Source organism: Chlorocebus sabaeus, chromosome 8, assembly GCF_047675955.1.
Source record: "Chlorocebus sabaeus isolate Y175 chromosome 8, mChlSab1.0.hap1, whole genome shotgun sequence".
NCBI classification, from domain to species: Eukaryota; Metazoa; Chordata; class Mammalia; order Primates; family Cercopithecidae; genus Chlorocebus; species Chlorocebus sabaeus.
In genome coordinates, this window is record NC_132911.1 from 113,574,700 (window position 1) to 113,594,712 (window position 20,013).

Genomic DNA, 20,013 nt, shown 5'->3' on the forward strand with positions numbered 1-20,013 from the left:
ATGAAAAATTTCTAAGTTTTTAATTTCTAATATGGCAAATTGTCAATAGATTTAACCTACAGAAACACAACCTTTTCGGGATCCTCAATACTTCCCAAGATTGTATGATGAGAACACATGGACACATAGAGGGGAACAACACACACTGGGGCTTTTCCAAGGCCAAGCAGGGAATGTAAAAGTATGCAGGGAGAATGTAGACCATAGGAAGAATAGAAACTGAAACGAACTACAGAGCACAGAGTCACTATACAGGGAGCAACTCACCTCTTAACTCCTGATGATTTTTTTTTTTTTTTTTTTTTTTTTTTTTTGAGACGGAGTCTCTCTCTGTCGCCCAGGCTGGAGTGCAGTGGCCGGATCTCAGCTCGCTGCAAGCTCCGCCTCCCGGGTTTATACCATTCTCCTGCCTCAGCCTCCCGAGTAGCTGGGACTACAGGCGCCCGCCACCTCGCCCGGCTAGTTTTTTGTATTTTTTAGTAGAGACGGGTTTTCACCGTGTTAGCCAAGATGGTCTCGATCTCCTGACCTCATGATCCTCCCGTCTTGGCCTCCCAAAGTGCTGGGATTACAGGCTTGAGCCACCACGCCGGGCCAACTCCTGATGATTTTTACTCTAAGGAAATGCAGACTTATTGCAAGAGCTTTTGCTTTGTCTAAAGAAGTGGAAAACACAGAATCTTATGTGAAACATCCCACTTTTTCAATATTGGCAACTAATTTGATTAAAAACATGAGAAATAAAAATACTACACAAGCCAAATAAAACACCTCTGGAAGCAGTTTTGGACTATAGGCTGTTCATTTGTGAACACTCCATAGGATCGACGTGGGTGGTAGTGAATTCACTAAGGTAGCACCTCATTGTGAGATGACTGGCAGTGAGCCAGGAACTACATCCTCTGTGTGATTCAATAAAACCGAAAGAGATTGCTTTGGAAAAACATTCTCTGTGGGCCTTGATATTTGTGTCTAAAGACACAAGTAAAGCAGCATCATTTATTTATAAAGGATCTAAACCATTACTCCAACCACACACTAAGAATTCCATGACAGGGCTGATAAAATAAGTCTTCAGTGCTACATTAGCCAATGGCAATATGTCACACTGTAGAACTTCTCTTGCTTTACTTGTGATATTTCAAATGATTTATGATTGGTGTAATAAAATACTTCTTTAGAGAACTACCTAGTATACAACAGGCTATGACCTTGCCAATTGTTTTATTTATATAATAAAACGTTATTTTGGACCTAAGAAAATAGATATCAAAATGACAACCAAAAGTTGTTGAAAATGTAAATTATCTTTATAATAAAATTAGTAGGCTAGCTATGATTTCAGGTACAAATTTTAGGGGACTAAAACTTAGGTTTTTGATATAAAATATCATTTCCTAATTCTATTTTTAACTGAGTGCTTATATTTATAAATCTATCGTTTAAGTTAAGACAGTGACACCAATTTTAATAATTAATTTTTGTACAGAGCTATACAGTTTACATGAGAAATTGTTATGAATAGAGTATTGTAAAACTATAAATAGAATTTGTTAAATAGAATTTGTTAAAAATTCAGTTAAGTACCCTGTTTCCTCAATTTTAACTCAAGAGATAATTCTTCAAAACAGGTCAATGACAAAAATGCCATGATAGGACTAGAAAAAAACTTATCCATATCTGTAGGACATAGCCATGGATAGGGGGAAGATGGTAAGAATCTCTCTCTTTTGATTTTCCTGTTTTTCCCATCATGTGGATGGTGCGGTAGGTGTTTTCTACTTGGAAAATGCCCATATTCTTAGAAGACCAAAGCAGTGTTACAACAGGACAGAGGAGACAGGAAGCATGAAATGATTATTTAGGATTGGTTTTGCTCTAGATTTCAGTGGAGAATGGTAAAGGCCGTGAACCTGCTTCTACAATTTTTATGTCATCCAATTCACTCTACCAAGGCAGGAGACATTATGGAATATGGAACGGCAGCACTAGCTGGGAGGGGCATTGTGCTGTACTGTGTGGCACTGTGCAAGCCACTGGGCATATCTCATAACTGAAATAGTTACTAACTTTCAAGAATCAGATTTCAAGTAAAAGTCCATACTTCCACTTCCCTTGATGAAAATGAACCAGTCTGGCCACCCTGGGCAGTAAGCTCCCATTAGAAGTAACTGATGGCAATAAATAGCTGCAGCTTCATTTAATTTAGACACGCTCTCTCCAGTTACCCAGAGTCTCCACTTGGCCCACATAACTTATTTATATGCCTGGTTTATGTAAACATTTAAGTTTGTAATTCCTGTCCTAGAACTTTAATGTCTAAACCTTTTATTATAACATTTTAGTGTTAAATAATTTCAGAATCTCCTATGTGATAATGGTTATATTATTCATTTAAGTGACAGAAAATTCAAGATGACACATAGATTTCAGGACAATTTGTATTACCATTTTAGTGCTTCTATAGTCCTTATTCACAGAACAGATATATATTAGACCTACTATGTGCCAGCCACTAGTCTAAGAACCAGGTATACGCATGTGACAAACACTAAACAAAAAAAGTCCCTGCCTTTAAGGAGCTTACACTCTGGTGGTGGAAGATAAATGAGTAAGATATGAAAAATTATAATTAGTGGCAAAAAGAATAAGAAATCAAGGAATGGAGATAATGAGTCCTGGGAGTGTGTGGTGGGGATAGAAAGAAGGGTACAATTATAGGTAACAAAGCCAGAGAAGCCTTCATAGAGAAGGAGACTCTTGAGTAAGAACTTGAATTAGGATTAATTGAGTATTTCAGGCTCAGGATACATCATTTGCAATGGCCCTGGGGTGTGAGCAATCCTAGCATGCTTAAGAATTACGCAGAAGCCAGGTGTGGTGGCTCATACCTGTAATCCCAGCACTTTGGAAGACTGAAGTGGGTACATCGCCTGATATCAGAAGTTCGAGACAAGCCAGGCCAAAACATGGTAAAACCTTGTCTCTACTAAAAATACAAATATAAGCTGAATGTGATAGAAGGCACCTGTAATCCCAGCTACTTGGTAGGCTGAGGCAGGAGAATTGCTGGAACCTGGAAGGCAGAGGTTGTGGTGAGCCAAATTTGCACCACTGCACTCCAGCCTGGGTGACAGAGCGAAACTCCACCACAAAAAAAAAAAAAAAAAAAAAAAAAAAAGAGAGAGAAGAATTACACAAAATATCAGATGGCCTAACGCAGGGTTTCTTAGCCTTTACAGTATTTAAATGTTAGGGTGGGTAATTATTTGCCTTGCAGGGCTGTCCTGTGCATTGTAGGATGTTCAGCATCTCTGATATTTACCCACTAGATGATGGTGAGAGTTGTTCCTGTTTGTTCCGGTTGTGACAATCAAAAATGCCTCCACAATCTCAAAATGTCCCCTGGGGGGACAAATTTCACCACAGGTTGAGAGCCACTGCTCCTGGGGCATTATTAGTTATTTTAAGTACTTTGGCTTTTTCTAAGAGTGGTGGGAAAAATCATTAGGGGTTTTAGCAGCAAAATAACCTGATCTGATTAATGTTTAAACATGCTCTCTTGCTGCAGTATTGAGGTGAGCAAGTTCTACAGCAGGCGGATCAGCAAGTGGATGAGGAATAGTGCTGCCTTAGACCATTCTGATAACAGGAGAAGTGTTTGCATACCAGATATATGTTGAAGGTAGACTGAAAAAAGTTGCTAATGGATTGTATGTGGGGTATGAAAGAGAGAGGAGTTAAGAATGATGAGTCTTGGAGTTGAGATGGGAAGAGTGTAGGTAGAAAATATGGAGTAGATGTTTGGCTATGTTGAAAATTTTGAAATGACTATTAGAAATTTAAACAGATCTGTTGGAAAGGAAATTAGACATACAAAACTGGAATCCATGGGAGATATCTGGGATGAAGATATAAATTTGAAAGCATATTTAAAATCATGAACTGGATTAAGAGGGTAAATATAGATGGTAAAGAGAAAATGAATGAATTTTGAGTTAGCTTGGGAGACGTTGGGATAGAAAATTCAGTAGAGATAGGACCCTGAGTTCAATACAGGTCCAGTAGACTAAATACTAGGAATTGGTAATTTCTCAAGAGACCGGGCTAACAATTTTCTTGTTTGGTGCTCAGGACTTTCCTATGATAGGAGCAGAACAATGATTATTAGCTGTATTCTATAAGACAAAAACTGAGATTGAGAGGTGAACTCGATCATATCTCATGGGTATTCAGTAACAAAAGTGGGATTAGGAACCCAGGGTTTCCACACTTCTACCTTGCTTCTTCAAGGAATTGCTCCACAGGATTTGTCCAACCTTACCTTGGTGACGTCATCAGAAACCTTTCATTCTGCCATTCACCATTCTTTTATTTTGAGACAGGGTCTTGCTCTGTTGCCCTGACTGGAGTACAGTGGTGGGATCTTGGCTCACTGCAACCTCCACCTCCTGGGTTCAAGCAATTCTCCTGCCTCAGCCTCCCAAGTAGCTGGGACTACAGGCATGCACCACCACCCCAGGCTAATTTTTGTATTTTTAGTAGAGATGGTGTTTCACCATGTTGGCTAGGCTGGTCTTGAACTACTGACCTCTGGTGATCCGCCCATCTCAGCCTCCCAAAGTGCTGGGATTACAGGCGTAAGCCACTGCGCCCAACCCTTACATCCTGCCATTCCAACTGGAGGTTTGTATCACAGCTGTATGAAGATTATAACTAAGATTTTATAGTCTTCATAGCAATAATGGGACACAAGTGATTTCATTCATGAATGAAAGAAATTAGAGACTTAACACATCATGAAATTCTCTTAACTTATCTCGTTTATTTTGCATTTAGTGCAAGTTATATTCCATTGAGAAAACTAGTTGCTTGTCAAGCATAAATGTTGTAATTTTCTTAGTTATATCTTCCCACTGTTGAATATCCCTTAGAGACAATAACTTTCTTGATGTTCAAATAAAAGATGTTGATTTTAATCTATCCTGCTAGTCTTTTAATAATACTGTTTCCACAACCAGATCATTTCAATCTGTATAAGTTCCTGGATACCTGACTAGACTCAAAAGACTTAAATTAGGGTCAGAAATATTGTGTTACACTTGTGTTCATGTTCTTTTTGCATCCTGAAATATGACTGACTTAAAAAAATATATAAATCAAAACAATCAGTGTTTGGTCTGTTTTAGTGAAGATAGTCTTCTACTTGGTAGTGCCTAGTCTAGTTCCCCAAAACAACTATGTCTGCCTCTGTGTTAAGCATTAGGAGCCATCTAAAAGGGAAATTCTAGCACCTTTGTCAATGTTCATGGCCATGAAAGTAGGCGCTCGACTCCATTAATCCTTCATTCCAAATTCCATCCTTTCTCAGTCTTGTAGATTTTGGATCACATTTCTGTCTCTCATTTCTCATTTCTCCTTACCACATATTGGATAAGTGGTACCCAAACCTGGTTGCACCCAGTACCTGCAAGATCAGATTATGTGATGATCAGGCCCAGAAATTTAACAAGAACCTCTGGTGATTCTACATTAGCCACTCTGGTACTAATCTTTAGCCTGGCTTTTGGGAATCACTAATCTAGGATCTTTCATTATCAAAATTCTTTACCACTCTGGCTTAAACTATGTTGGGTACACACCCCTCCCAATTTTACAGAAATGGTTAAGATCAGTTGCAGAGTCAGAATTCTGGGTTTACATCTTGGCTTCAAAATTACCAACTTTGGGTAAGTACTTTGGATTTCCTGATCTGTAATTTTTATAATGAGATTGTTGGCATTACAAAAATTAAAGTGTATATATTACCTGCATAGTGCCAAGAACATAAAATGTTCAATAAATATTAACTTTTGATGCTCATATTGGTTTTGAGGTTATAACCTGCATGCTGGAAGCCTGATAAGATGGCCCTCTCTGGGCTTTCTCTAATCCCAGAGATGAAATTGAGATGATTTTGTCATCATAGAGGAGCCTTAGGATCTTACACACTTGTCTGAACATTCACATTATACAACAGTATTCAGAAGTTATGTGTGGTCCCAAGACATTTGCCAAGTTGAAGGCTAGACTTCCTGTTGATATTATAATTTTATATCTGGATTCTGCAGCTTTAGAATTAAAGCGGTTTCTAGCTTTAGAATTAAATAATCGATGAGCACTAACTTCATTAAAAATTTTCATTAGATTCTTCTGGTGTCATTCTAAACTAAATTTTCTAAAAATATTCTAAAATAAGTTTCTGTTGCTTTCCTCTTGAAGTTGTTTCTGTTGCAGTACTATTTAAAACTCTGGTCTTTTCTCAGGGTTGCATATATTAGAAGTAACCCTGCCCCTTCTGCCATTCTCAAATACTCTTGTAAGAATGGATTAATGTCAAGGAATTTACTCTTTCCTGTTCTTATTTAGGTATTAATACACTTGGAAAAGTTATACATTGAAGGAGTAGTTGGAGGCCTGTAATCTTACTCATGATCAGACCACTGCTACCTGTTTGGTTCTCTTTTCTTCTCTTATGACAAACATGGAGTTATCAACGTCTATTGGTGAAGATATAATTATTATTTGCCTATTTACAAAATTTTGATATTTTAGCTTTTGAATGCCACCATTATTACATGTGTGTTCTTTGATTGTCGTGGTTCAAAACTGTCCTTCTAAGATCTGTATGTTTCTTGTTTATTTCTAATTTATTCAAATGAAACCATTTCCAGTGGTGACTGATAGTGATGTCCATAGTTCTGATAGCTGCTGATGGTTATCAACAATGAAATAAATTTGGCATATTTTCCTGCATTAATTACAAAATAACATTTATGAATGGAAAAATAATTAAATTTCTATGAGCTCTTTAATTTTTTCTTAAATTTTGACTTCCCATATATATGTTTATTTTCTTGAGAAAAAGGCAAAATATGCAAAAATTAAATATAGAGGCTGATATTACCATTTTAAAGTTAAAAAATAATTTTCAGGACGCTACTGGTAAGCACACTAAATAAAGACTTATTCTTAGGCCAGGAGCAGTGGCTCATGCCTGTAATCCTAGCACTTTGGGAGGCCAAGGTGGGTGAATCATCTGAGGTCAGGAATTTGAGACCAGCCTAGACAACATGGTGAAACCCCATCTCTACTAAAAATACAAAAATTAGCGGGGCGTGGTGGGACACTCCTGTAATTCTGGCTACTTGGGAGGCTGAGGCAGGAGAATCTTTTGAACCTGGGAAGTGGAGGTTGTGGTGAGTCAAGATCGGACTACTGCACTCCAGCCTGGGAGACAGAGCAAGACTCCATCTCAAAACAAACAAACAAACAAACAAACAAACAAAAAAGGACTTATCCCTAGGTGATCCTGGCCATTATAATGATCAAAGACTTTTTGTTTGTGAGATGATGAAAATACCAGAGGTTTTTTGTTTTTGTTTTTGGTTTTTTTTAAGTCTTCTGTAGAGTATGGAAGAGAGAGAAGTCACTTCTTTACTAGGAAAAAGTAGGAAATGAGATTGATATTTTAAAACTATTGTTTGCATGTACATTTTCATCAAAACGTAAGTCTTAATTTGTCATGATAAAGAGAGATAAAGTTACAGCTTCCTCCAAAGCAAGTAGAACAAAGTGTTTAATACAACTATAATAGTAATTTGCAGACTGGCAAAGAAAAAAAGTATTTCAGTTATTTTTCCATCTTTTTTATTTCTGTTCTTTCATGGAGTTTCATTTCCCTTCTCAATTTCTCCCCTGAAGCTCTCACAAATGAAGAGAAATAATGAGAGAATGCTTTGCTATAAAAACGAGAACAAAAATAGATATCATGGAAATATGTTAGTTAAGACCACATTCACTTTTTCCAAAATTATAATTTTTACATTTTCTTCACTTGACCAGAGCATTTTAAAAAGGAAAAGACATATATGATGTGACGAGAAACCAGAGTACTGAAATGAGCATTTTAAAAGATACGTTCAAAATCACCTTTGTGCATACCTTTTAACAGCTGAATTCGAGCGAAGATATCAATCACCCAAAACAAATTAATAATAACAGGAATTTGTGCCAAATCAGAGCAGAATGTCAACATTTCTGTGGGAAAGATGACTCAGCTATTTAGCCCTATATTTTTTTAAATGACAAATTTTTTTATTGGCAATTCCCATAGACCAGTGCATTAGTCTCAAATTTAACCATTGGATTAAAGTATCTTTTCTTTTGTTTCTACGGAAAGCGTTTTTCTCAGAACATCAGATGAGCATGACTAATAGTATGAAATGAAAGTCAGGAGGATAAAAGAAACAAAGCAAAGGGAATAACTGAAATTCAGCACACCTTACAGGGAAAAATGTATTTTTTTAAGAAGGGATTTTATTTAATCAGGACACTATAGCAATCAAATTTGGTTCTCAGGTTATTTATATTCAAGGACTACTTTGAACTCCATAGGTCTATCAACTGGAATTTGGTGCAATTACAGACTGTGGCTTACAGTGAATCAAGAGCACAGAAGAACCTGACCCCAAAGCTACTGATCAAACACATTTCTGATTAGTTGGGTTTAGTTTTTTGATTGAAATTTCTCTCTCACTGTTTTTTTTTTTTTTTTTTTTTTTGTCTAGAAAGAAACTTTCTTTTAAACTTTAGATACTTGATACTAAATATTACATAGATAAATAGAACTTAACTAAAACACAATAAGCACCAGACACGTAAATTGTTCAAAATACAATTTTGCAATAGTACAACTTATTTTTTTTAAAGGAAATGACCATGTGATAAGAGTTACTTATCTTAAAAAGGAATGTAAAAGTATTATCCACTATTTATTAACATTTAGAAATTTTATGTTATTTTAATCGTTTTGAGGGAAGCCTTTGCTCTCCTTTCAGAGTTCTTTCCTTTTCACTCAACATTGTGTTCAAGTTAAACGTGTGTTGAAAATATCACAGAAATATGTGAAGACAAGGTTCTTAGTTACCTCTGTTAAAAAATGTACTTTCAACACATCTGTTTTTTAAATACTTTGTTAAAGTATAATTTCCAAATGCTTAAAGTATGACTCCTATAAAAATAAAAAATGAACACGTCAAAGATTTTATTTAACTTAATCAAAGGAGAATTTGAAGTTTGAAATATATATATATATTTCAGGTACATATATATGCATTTCATATATATTTATACATATATTTTATATATATGGGTGTGTATGTGAGTGTGTGTTTGTCTAATCTTCAGGAATATATAGATAAATTTACTAATATAAAAGTTGTTACTACCTCATAAGCTAATAACATACACTGTTTGGGTCACTTTTTCTATAGAATAGGAATAAATTGTATCTCTATCAGAAAAAAATCACTCATTTGCATTACTATGAATGTAGATTATTTGCATTACTATTAGTTTTCTGCAATTTAACTTATATCTGCAGAGTTGCAAAATGGCCTTGTTAATAGACAATCAAAGGAGAATACTCTTATATGAAAAGATAATTCCTAGGGGAATCTTTAAAAATTTTCTGGGCCTATTTGCTTCTTTTTCTTGCTTTCTTGTTCCTCTGGTGTGGTTTCTGGAACTCTGTTATCATCTCTCTCTAACTTAATTGCTTTCTTCATTTTTTTAGATGGAGTCTTGCTCTGCTGCCCAGGCTGGAGAGCAGTGTAATGATCTTGGCTCACTGCAACCTCCACCTCCCAGGTTCAAGCGATTCTCCTGCCTCAGCCATCCCCAGCAGCTGGGATTTCAGGCACACGCCACCACGTCTGGCTAATTTTTGTATTTTTGTAGAGATAGGGCTTCACCATGTTGGCCAGGCTGGTGTGAAACTCCTGACCTCAAGTAATCTGCCTGCCTCAGTCTCCCAAAGTGCTAGGATTATAGTCATGAGCCACTGTGCCTGGCTCTGATAATTTCTAATCTCTGCTCCAGGTCTATATTTGTTATTTGAATGCATTAATATACTTCATGGAGCAAAAGGGTCTTTCATTTAATTTGAAAGCAGTTGGGTGTTAAAAATAATTTTCTTCCATTCATTTCATATGTATTAAAAACCTCCATAGATATCTGAAAACCTTTCAGGTAATCCTTGGCCAAAATTACTAAATGTTATCTCTCTCTGTGCCTTAGATATTTGCTCTGCCTACTGCTACAATCCTGGCTCCCAAAAAGTGAAATTTAAAACTTTCCTATAAGTTGACAACATATTTCTACGTAAAATGCTACTGAGGATCTTAACAACAGGACTCTTGGAAGGAGGGCTTGTTACCAGAAATGTAGGAATCCTTCGTTCTTGTCTAACTTGGAAGAATGGATTTAGCTAAGAAATGCATAGCAAGGGTTAAGTAACATAGTTTACTGAAACAAGATAAAGTACATTTCTAGAGAGGAGTGGAAGACAGCTCTAGATTGACCCAGTTGGAAAAATAGTAGCAGCAGTGTTTATTTAAAGAGACAGTACACTCTGAAAGATGAGACAGAGTGGGCTGCTCAGAAGAATGAGCCAGCAGCAGCTTGTGCTGGGGGACTCTATGAGAATCTTACATGATTATTCATGAAGGGGCTTGAGGGGGTGTTACTTGCAAGCATGTTTTGAGACGTCCCTTCGAGGGCTCATGCTCTGTGGTTGTACATGCTAGTAGACATGTTGCTTATCTCATTAGCATCTAAAATCTCCATTCAGGGGTGTGTTTTATACTATTATAATGAGCAAAAGGCTACTCTGGGGCAAGTTGTTGGGGGAGCATGCATGGTCATCAACAGGGAAAATCCCTAGCATGGTTATGTCTGGTTAGGGCCTGATAAGCCTTCTTTAGGGTCAGAGGAGATCAGCTGTGAGGCCACGTGTAGCCAATGTAGTCATTGTCCTTTTTACTGACTGTCAGTTGGCAGTTCTGACTATCAGTGGACAGCCTCTCTAGACATTTTTTTAAAATTCCAGGGTGGCCGGGGATGGTGGCTCATACCTGTAATCGCAGCACTTTGGGAGGCAAAGGTAGGCGGATCACTTGAGATCAGGAGTTCGAGACCCGCCTGACTAACATGGTGAAACCCCATTTCTACTAAAAATACAAAATTAGCCAGGTGTGGTGGCACATGCCTGTAATCCCACCTACTTGGGAGGCCAAGGCAGGAGAATCGCTTGAAACTGGGAGGCAGAGATTGCAGTGAGCCGAGATCGGGACATTGCACTCCAGCCTGGGCAACAGGATTGAAACTCTGTCTAAAAAAATGAAAAATTCCAGGGGCTCCCTTTCCTGCTCATTTCTGGCTGTCTCCCCACTCAGACTTACCAGTTAGACTAGCCTAGGCAATTGGTACTCTTGGAAACCATGCTTGCTTTTTTACTAAACTACAAAGATGATTCTTTCTTTACATCCAAATAAAAAATATTTTGGTTTTAGTTTTAGAAAAACTTCATATTAATCAGTCATAATAAGTTTGCTTAGTCATTAGTCATATGTTAGGTTTGCTTTAAGAAGTGTTTGATGCATTCGTGCAGGAAATATATATGGGCTATCCGTGTTCACTGATGCAAAACTTGAGGGTTTTGGTCAAACAGAAATGTCTTTCTCTTTCCTTCCTACCCTTTTACCTTATAATATTCCTTCTGGTTCTTATGAAGGTGCATTTTTGTATGGATAGTTGTTTAATTTTGTGTTCCTGCCAAGGTGTAATCCATGGAGGGTTCTATATAGCCATACTTGCTCTGCCTCCTTCCTCAAGATCCCTAACTTTCTTTCTCTTCCTTTTTACCACATGTATTTATTTAGCATCTACTAAGTGACAGTCACAGTGCTAAGCCCAGGTTTATAATTGTAAATGAAAGAGAAAATCTGTTCTCAAATAGTTTTAAGTAGGTGGGAACAAATATATCTATTTATTATAAAATAGAATTATAGTAAAGTGTCATGACAAGGGAAGTACTAGTACTACAGGTGGACATAGTAAGGGTATTGTATTAGTTATCTATTTCTGTGTAACACATTTAGTGACTTAAAACAATAATAAGCATTTATTATCTTCAGTTTCTACCTGTCAGAAATAAGGAAGCACTTAGGTGCTTGGTTCTGTTAATTTAATATTAGAAGATTTTAAAATGAAATTGATAAGCCAATTTCAAAATGCCAACAATATCCTGAAAAAGCTTGAGTAAGAGCGAGATGGGAGGACTTGCTCTAGCTGTTACCAAGAGTTATTATAAACCTGTAATTAACACAAGATGGCACAAGATGGCCAAATTAGACTCACAGGTTGAATGAGTGATGTGAGAAGAAGAATCACGCTTATATGAACACTGAAAGTTCAACTAATGTGGTACTACAGAGCAGGGAAGTTTTTCTAATAATGATTTTGAATTGTCATTGTTGTTGTTTCTTAAGAAAAATAAGGAAGCCATCTGCATCCACCCTACTTCACACCATATAAAAATTAATTCCAGGTAGATTGTAAATCTATGTCAAAAGAACATTTTTCTAATAAAACTTTTAGAAAAAAATCAGGCCGGGTGCAGTGGCTTATGCCTGTAATCCCCGCATTTTGGGAGGCCTAGGCACGTGGATCACCTGAAGTCAGGAGTTCGAGACCAGCCTGGCCAACACGATGAAACGCTGTCTCTACTAAAAATACAAAAAATTATCCATGTATAATGGCAGGTGCCTTTAATCCCAGCTGCTCGGGAGGCTGAGGCGGGAGAATTGCTTGAACCCAGGAGGTGGAGGTTGCAGTCAGCTGAGATCATGGCACTGCACTCCAGCCTAGGCAACAAGAGTAAAAACTCTGTCTCAAAAAAAAAAAAAAAAAAAGAAAAAAGAAAAAATTGTATCCTATTGTGTGTGATAGTAATGCAACTCAAATGATAATAAGCAAAAAAGTCCTTTAGTTGCTAATGTATGTAATTATAAAATATGGATTGTGAGCCTCGATATCCAAAACACCATGTTTCTTTCCATCACTTGGCTCTCCTAACTCCTGCTTGGTTTTGTTTTATGTATTCGCCCTCTTTCAGGTGGACAATAGCCACCTGCAGTGTCAGACTCACATCTTCTGATATTGGCATCTCCACTAAAGAGATGATCTTCTTACTTACTGACTCCTAGCCTTGGTTCACATACCCATAGCAAATACAGCACGATGATCGCTGAGGGTAGTGGCCATCCCCTAGTTGATTGCCTCAGCCTTGACTATGCTCCAACAGTGAAATAGGACAGGACTGCTCCCCTAAAATGGCATAAAGTGGTAGAGTGGTTCTTAATTTAATTAAATTATGTATTTATTAATGAGATGATGCTGACAATTTAGGTTTAAAATGAAAATTGCAAATACAAAATTTTGACCTTAAACTTGTAAATCATATGTGAGTATAATGTAACAGAAAATGACAATAAAATATTTCATGCAATTGTTAAATACTGCATACATATTTTTCCATGAACAGAATAAAATGTATTGTGTATTGAGAATATAATAAGTGCCCTGCTTTTTATACATATCATCTCTTCTCTTTACAAAAAACATAAATTATTCTATTTTTATTCCCATTTGAATTGGAGGAAAAATGTCAACATGGCAAGATTGTGATTAGACTCCATATTGGTCTTGAGTCCCAAAACTGTTGCTTTTCAGTGTATAATATTGCAGTTCAGTTGAAGATTTGCTATCTCAAGTAAGAGTCAATAACTAGTGTAATCAGCAATGGTCAATAGGTAGCTCCTGGTGAAACAGACTTAGACATAAATTTGAAAAAATAATTAAGCCTTAATACAATTTTTAATTGTAGGGAGGACAATTTTAACATATTGAATTTAGAGTTAGATTGCATATAAATTAGGAATAACAAGGATAAAGGCAGAAATATTAGAAACAGCATACATTGTTTTCCCTGTGACTAATACAATATTATTTACAGATTTGGTTGCTGTGGTGATGGACTCATATGCTCATCTTCATCCAGAAACCTAGCAGAGATTTTTCTAGTAGTGCAAATAAATTCCAAATTAAAAATTTTATTTTAAGATACCACTTAATTTTCATAAATGCAGAAAACATTCAATTATATAATTATATTATATCACATTATTAGAGTAATAAATTTAAAGATGTATTCAAATCTGTAGACTTCTAAGATTAGATTTGGAAAACAGGATTCATTCCTGATATACACTTTGTTTACATATTCCCAAAATGATATGACTTCTCGTTGTTGTTGTTAAGCTTGGGAAATTTGTAACCTTTCACAGAGCTAATAGTGCAGTTGTAACCAGTAACTTTTCTGTTTGATTTTTTTAATACAAAGTTCAAATATATATATATATGGAAGGCAGAATCTCCAAAAGGTAGTCAATAGAGAAAAAAAGTTAACAAAAGATTAAGTTAAGTGAATTATGGCTAAAATATTGGTGTCTTGGCTATATGAAATGTTCAGCCATTTGAAGGAAAAATATTTTTCTGCATGATCTCAAACTTTCATTCTTATGGGGACGCAGTTCCTATTTTCATCCCATATAGATATTTGATGTAGAACTTTCCTCTTGAGAATTGAACATTTATGATATTTAAAATCCAAGGTCATGTTAATTAGATTTTCTTTTTTTTTTTTTTTTTTTTTTTTTTTGAGATGGAGACTCACTCTGTTACCCAAGCTGCAGTGCAATGGCAAAATCTCATCTCATTGCAACCTCCACTTCCCAGGTTCAAGTGATCATCCTGTCTCAGCCTCCTGAGTAGCTGGGACCACAGGTGTGTGCCGCCACACCTGGCTAATTTGTTGTATTTTTAGTAGAAATGGGGTTTCACCATATTGGCTAGGCTGGTCTTGAACTCCTGATCTCAAGTGATCTACCTGCCTTGGCCTCCCAAAGTACTTGGGATTACAGGTGTGATTCCTGTAATTCCTTGGGATTACAGTCGTGGTCGTCGTCTGGCCAGCTTTTCTTCCTTTACTACCCTCTTCCAATTTATTTACATTGGTTTGAGAGCTAGATCATTTAATTTTGCCATTCATAGCCAACTGAATGACTGACTCTTTTTTTTTCCTATGTTTCTGGATGTTTGGAGTAATCTATATAGGGTATTTATTTATTTTGACAGGTTAATAATTTTTCTTTGTTTTCTTTATTCAATATCAGTATTTAATTTACCTTTGTCGGATATTAAATTTTTTGTCCCAATTGCTGTCAGTACCTGGACATTTTTAATTGATCACCTTGCATGTAGATTAACATTCACTAACTGATAATTATCTAGTAATCATTTCTAAAGACTTATGATGGATGGTTTAATTGCTGAGGGAGTGAGACATTTCTATATGTATGAACACAGCCTTTATTTCTGCATAAGGTGGATTACTAGTGGAAGTCAGTTTAATGTAATCCTAGGTAATGATACTGATGAAATTACAGCACTAATGTGCTGATTATATTTTTCTAATATACACTGAAATGATCATTAGGATTATAAGATTGTAATATTTCACACAAAATGTTCGTCATACGAGCAGTAGTATTACTGGTTTAAAAGGTAAAGCCCAGATTCTCTGACTTCAAAGCCTGTTGTATTCTTTATAATCTCATCTCAGCTAGTTTCTAATTCTATCTTTAGTTTCCCCCTATTATATACACATTTTTTTCTGGCTTTCTTTATAAAAAGAACCCCTTCTTTTTGTTATTTCTTCTAAAAAGAACCCCTTTCCTTCAACTTCTCCACTTAGAAAATTCATGATTTTCTGTATGCTTCTATTGGAGCAATTATTACATTATATTTTATAGACTTCTTTGCTAACAATGTATTACTTCTCATAGACACGCTTCTTACAGACTATCTGTCTCTGGCTTTAATGAATCAAACCTTGAAAATTACTGGCTACTATAAACAATGTTTCCAAACATCAGTGACTATGTTTTTCTTTTTAAGAGACAGAGTCTTGCTATGTTGTCCAGGCTGGAGTACAGTGGCTATTCATGGGCCAGATCATAGGGCACTGCAGCCTTGGACTCCTGGCCTCAAGTGATCCTCTCCCCTCAGCTTCCCAAGTGCTGGAACTACAGCTCATCACTGTGCCCAGCCATCAGTTATTTTTGATGTTTTATGTATTCAATGCATTTCTTGATAATAAAATTATCACATATTAATTGGAAAATAATTGGAAATGTATTAGAAATTCCTTTCTGCTAGACTGATTTAGAACCTGGGTTGGCTTTAATGTTGAGCCAGGCTTGTGGGTTCATTTACAATACAGTTTTCTTAAAAACTTAGCACACTGGTCGGTGTGGTGGCTCAGGCCTGTAATCTCAACATTTTGACAGGTCAAGGTGGAAGAACCACTTAAGCCTGGGAGTTTGAGACCAGCCTGGACAACACGGTGAAACCTTGTCTCTACAAAAAAATACAAAAAATTAGCCGAATTTGAAGGTGTGCACCTGTAGTTCCTGCTACTTTGGAGGCTGAGGTGGGAGGATCACCTGAGCCTGAAAAGTTGAGGCTGCAATTAGCCGTGATGGCACCACTGAATTCCAGCCTGGGTGACAAAGTGAGACTCTGTCTCACAAAAACCAACCAACCAACCAACAAACAAACCAAAAATACCAAACAACCCCAAACAAACAAACACCACTTTGCATATCTAGTCTATGTGGTTCTTCTCAATTATTTGAAAAAGTAACCACAGTCAAAGATCTTGTTGGATTATAGTTGGCTAATCTGAAGAATCTTTATTTTCTGTGACCCTTATGCTGGACCCATCACTCTTTCCTTTAAATGGTGAAATAATTTAGAATTAGTTAGTTATCAGCCTAGTTTTCACTCTCTAACAGAGAAGTCTGAATGTGAGATTCTTCAGAAACATCACCCTGGCCCAAGCACAGTGGCTCATGCCTGTAATCCAAGCACTTTGGGAGGCCAAGGCAGGTGGATCACCTGAGGTCAGGAATTCCAGAGCAAGTCCCAGCTTGGTCAACACCGTGAAACCCCATCTCTACTAAAAATACAAAAAATTAGCCGGGTGTATTGGCGGGTGCCTGTAATCCCAGCTACCCAGTCACTTGGGAGACTGTGGCAGAAGAATTGCTTGAATCCGGGAGCAGCTGAGATCATGCCATTGCACTGCTGAACAAGAGCAAAACTCCATCAAAGAAAGAAAGAAAGAGGAAGGAGGGAAGGAAGGACGGAAGGAAGGAAGGAAGGAAGGAAGGAAGGAAGGAAGGAAGGAAGGAAGGAAGGAAGGAAGGAAGGAAGGAAGGAAGGAAGGAAGGGGAAGGGGAAGGGGAAGGAAAGGGAAGGGGAAGAGATGGGGAAGGGGAAGGTGAAGGGAAAAGTGAAGGGAAAGGTGAAGGGGAAGGGGAAGGGGAAGGGGAAAGAGAAGGTGAAGGGGAAGGGGAAGGGAAGGGGGGAAGGGAAAGGGAAAGGATTGGATTACCCTGAAGTCTCATCTTCTCCTTAAGCTATAGATGCATGACTTTTTTTTCTTTGTTTTTTTAATTTAATTAAATTTTTTTTTTTTTTTTTTTGAGACAGGGTCTCACTCTGTCGCCCAGGCTGGCAATGTTTACCATGGGTAGAAATGTTTATTTAAATAGAAGTGAAAAAATAGTAATGACATAATAATGCTGATATAATAATATTTATATGATATATTCAGGTTACCACCTTGCCTAAGAAAATGAAAGCTATCTTCTAGAATGGCATGGAAAGGAGCAGCTTAAAACAGACATTCTGAGTAAAAGTCCTCTTTCAGATAAGCGAGTGCTTCCTACAGGAATGACATGGAAATCCATCTATTATGCAGAGTCAGTGGGATTGCAATACCCAAATCTTCCTCTCAAGGAAAATAGATGAGGTTTCTTGGTCATAATCAGAGATCGCAGTGGTGTTGAATAGGCAACATAATATTAGTATCCTTTTAAATATAAAGGCCAAACTAAACTGATCTGTTTTTATCCTTGCAACTATTTATGAGAATCTTTGCACGAGGTAAGTCTCTCTCTCTCCTTTTTCTAGACAAGGTCTTGCTCTGTTGCCCAGGGTGGAGTGCGGTGGCAAGATGCAGCCATGACTTCCCAGGCTTGAGTGATCCTCCCGACTCAGCCTCCAGAGTAACTGGTACTACAGGCACGTGCCACTATGCTAGGCTAATTATTTACTTTTTATTTTTTAATATAGAACAGGCCTCACTGTGTTGCCCAGGCTGGTCTTGAATTCCTGAGCTCAAGCAAACCCCCTGCCTCAGCCCCCTAAAGTGCTGTGATTACAGATGTGAGCCACTATGCCCAGCCTAGAGATAGATATCTTCTCATACAAGCAAATAAATAATGCCCTTATAATTATGCAGATGTAAAGTAAGCCTGAGAGAAAAAATAATCTATCTGGAATCAAATGATTACATGCAGTGTGTACAGTGTGGGTGTAGAATTTGATTAAACATTTAAATGAGCATTTAAAAAATAACTAAAATGTAATTTTCGAGGAAATTTTAAACAACCCCATATTTCACTGGAATTGTTAATTCTCCTGTCTTCACATTTAAAAGGCTGAATTATTAAACATTATAATAATATCTTGGTCACCTTAAGCATCAATTAAATTATTTAGAGAAGTGATGTGAGACTTACAATCAATCATTAAAGGCCCTTTTTTTTGTGACTTAGACCCTTCTCTCTGGAACAAAATAATACATATTTTGATATAACACATTGTTAAAGACAGAAAAAATATTGTTTTAAGTCTCTTCAATTTTTGAATAGATTTTATTTGAAGTAGTTTTTGAGTTATAAAAAAATTAAGAAGATAATAGAGAGTTCCCATATACTACTCAACAAAGTTCCTTCCGTTATTAACATCTTGCATGTTAGCATTAAATCGTTGCAATTAATGGGCACAATTAATAACTAATATAATATTATTAAATAAAGTTTATAATTTATTTAGATGTCCTTAGTATTTACCTAATACCCTTTTCTGCCCTAGTTTTCTATCCAAGATACCACTAATTACACTTAGTTATCTTGTCTATGATCTGCTTGGATGTGAGAGTTTCTCACACTTTCTTTGTTTTTGATGTCCTTGAAAATTGTGATAAGTACTGGTCAGCCATACAGTAGGATTCTTCTCTCTGGGAATATTGCAGACTATTGTAGGATTCTACTCTTAAAATTTGCCCATTGTTTTTCTCATGATTAGACTGGGGTTAGGGGTTTTGGAAGGAAGATCATAGAGGTAAAATTTCATTTTCAAAAAATCATATCAAAGGTATTTATTGTATTAGTCATGGTTCTCTAGAGGAACAAGACTAATAGGATATATATATATATATCTTATTATATATAAAATACTATATATAATATAGTATTTAGGCTTAAAATGAAAATTGCAAAAATACAATTTTGGCCTAAAACTTGTAAATTATATGTGAATATAATGTAACAGAAAAATGAAAATAAAATGTTTCATGCAATTTTTAAATACTACATACATATTTTTCATGAATATAATAAAATGTATTGTGTATTAAGCATATAATAAGTGCCCTACTTTTTATATACATCATCTCTACTCTTTATGACAAATATAAATTATTCTATTTTTATTCCCATTTGAAAAGAAGGAAAAATGTCAACATGGCAAGATTGTGATTAGACTCCAAATTTGTCTTGACTCCAAAAACTGTTGCTTTTCAGTGTATGATATTGCAGTTCAGTTGAAGATTTGCGATCTCAAATAACAGTCAATAACTAGTATAATCAGCAAAGGTCAATAGGTAGCTCCTTGTGAAACAGACTTAAACATAAATTTGAAGAAACTATTAAGCCTTAATACAGTTTTTCATTATAGGGAGGACAAGGTCCCACAATAGGCTGTTTGCAAGCTTGAGGAGCAATGAGAGTCAGTCCAAGTCAGGAAGCATCCAGCAGGGAGAAAGATGTAGGCTGGGAGGCTAGGCCAGTCTCTCTCTTTTTCACGGTTTTCCTGCCTGCTTTATATTTGCTGGCAGCTGATTAGATTGTGCCCACCAGGTTCAGGGTGGGTCTGCAT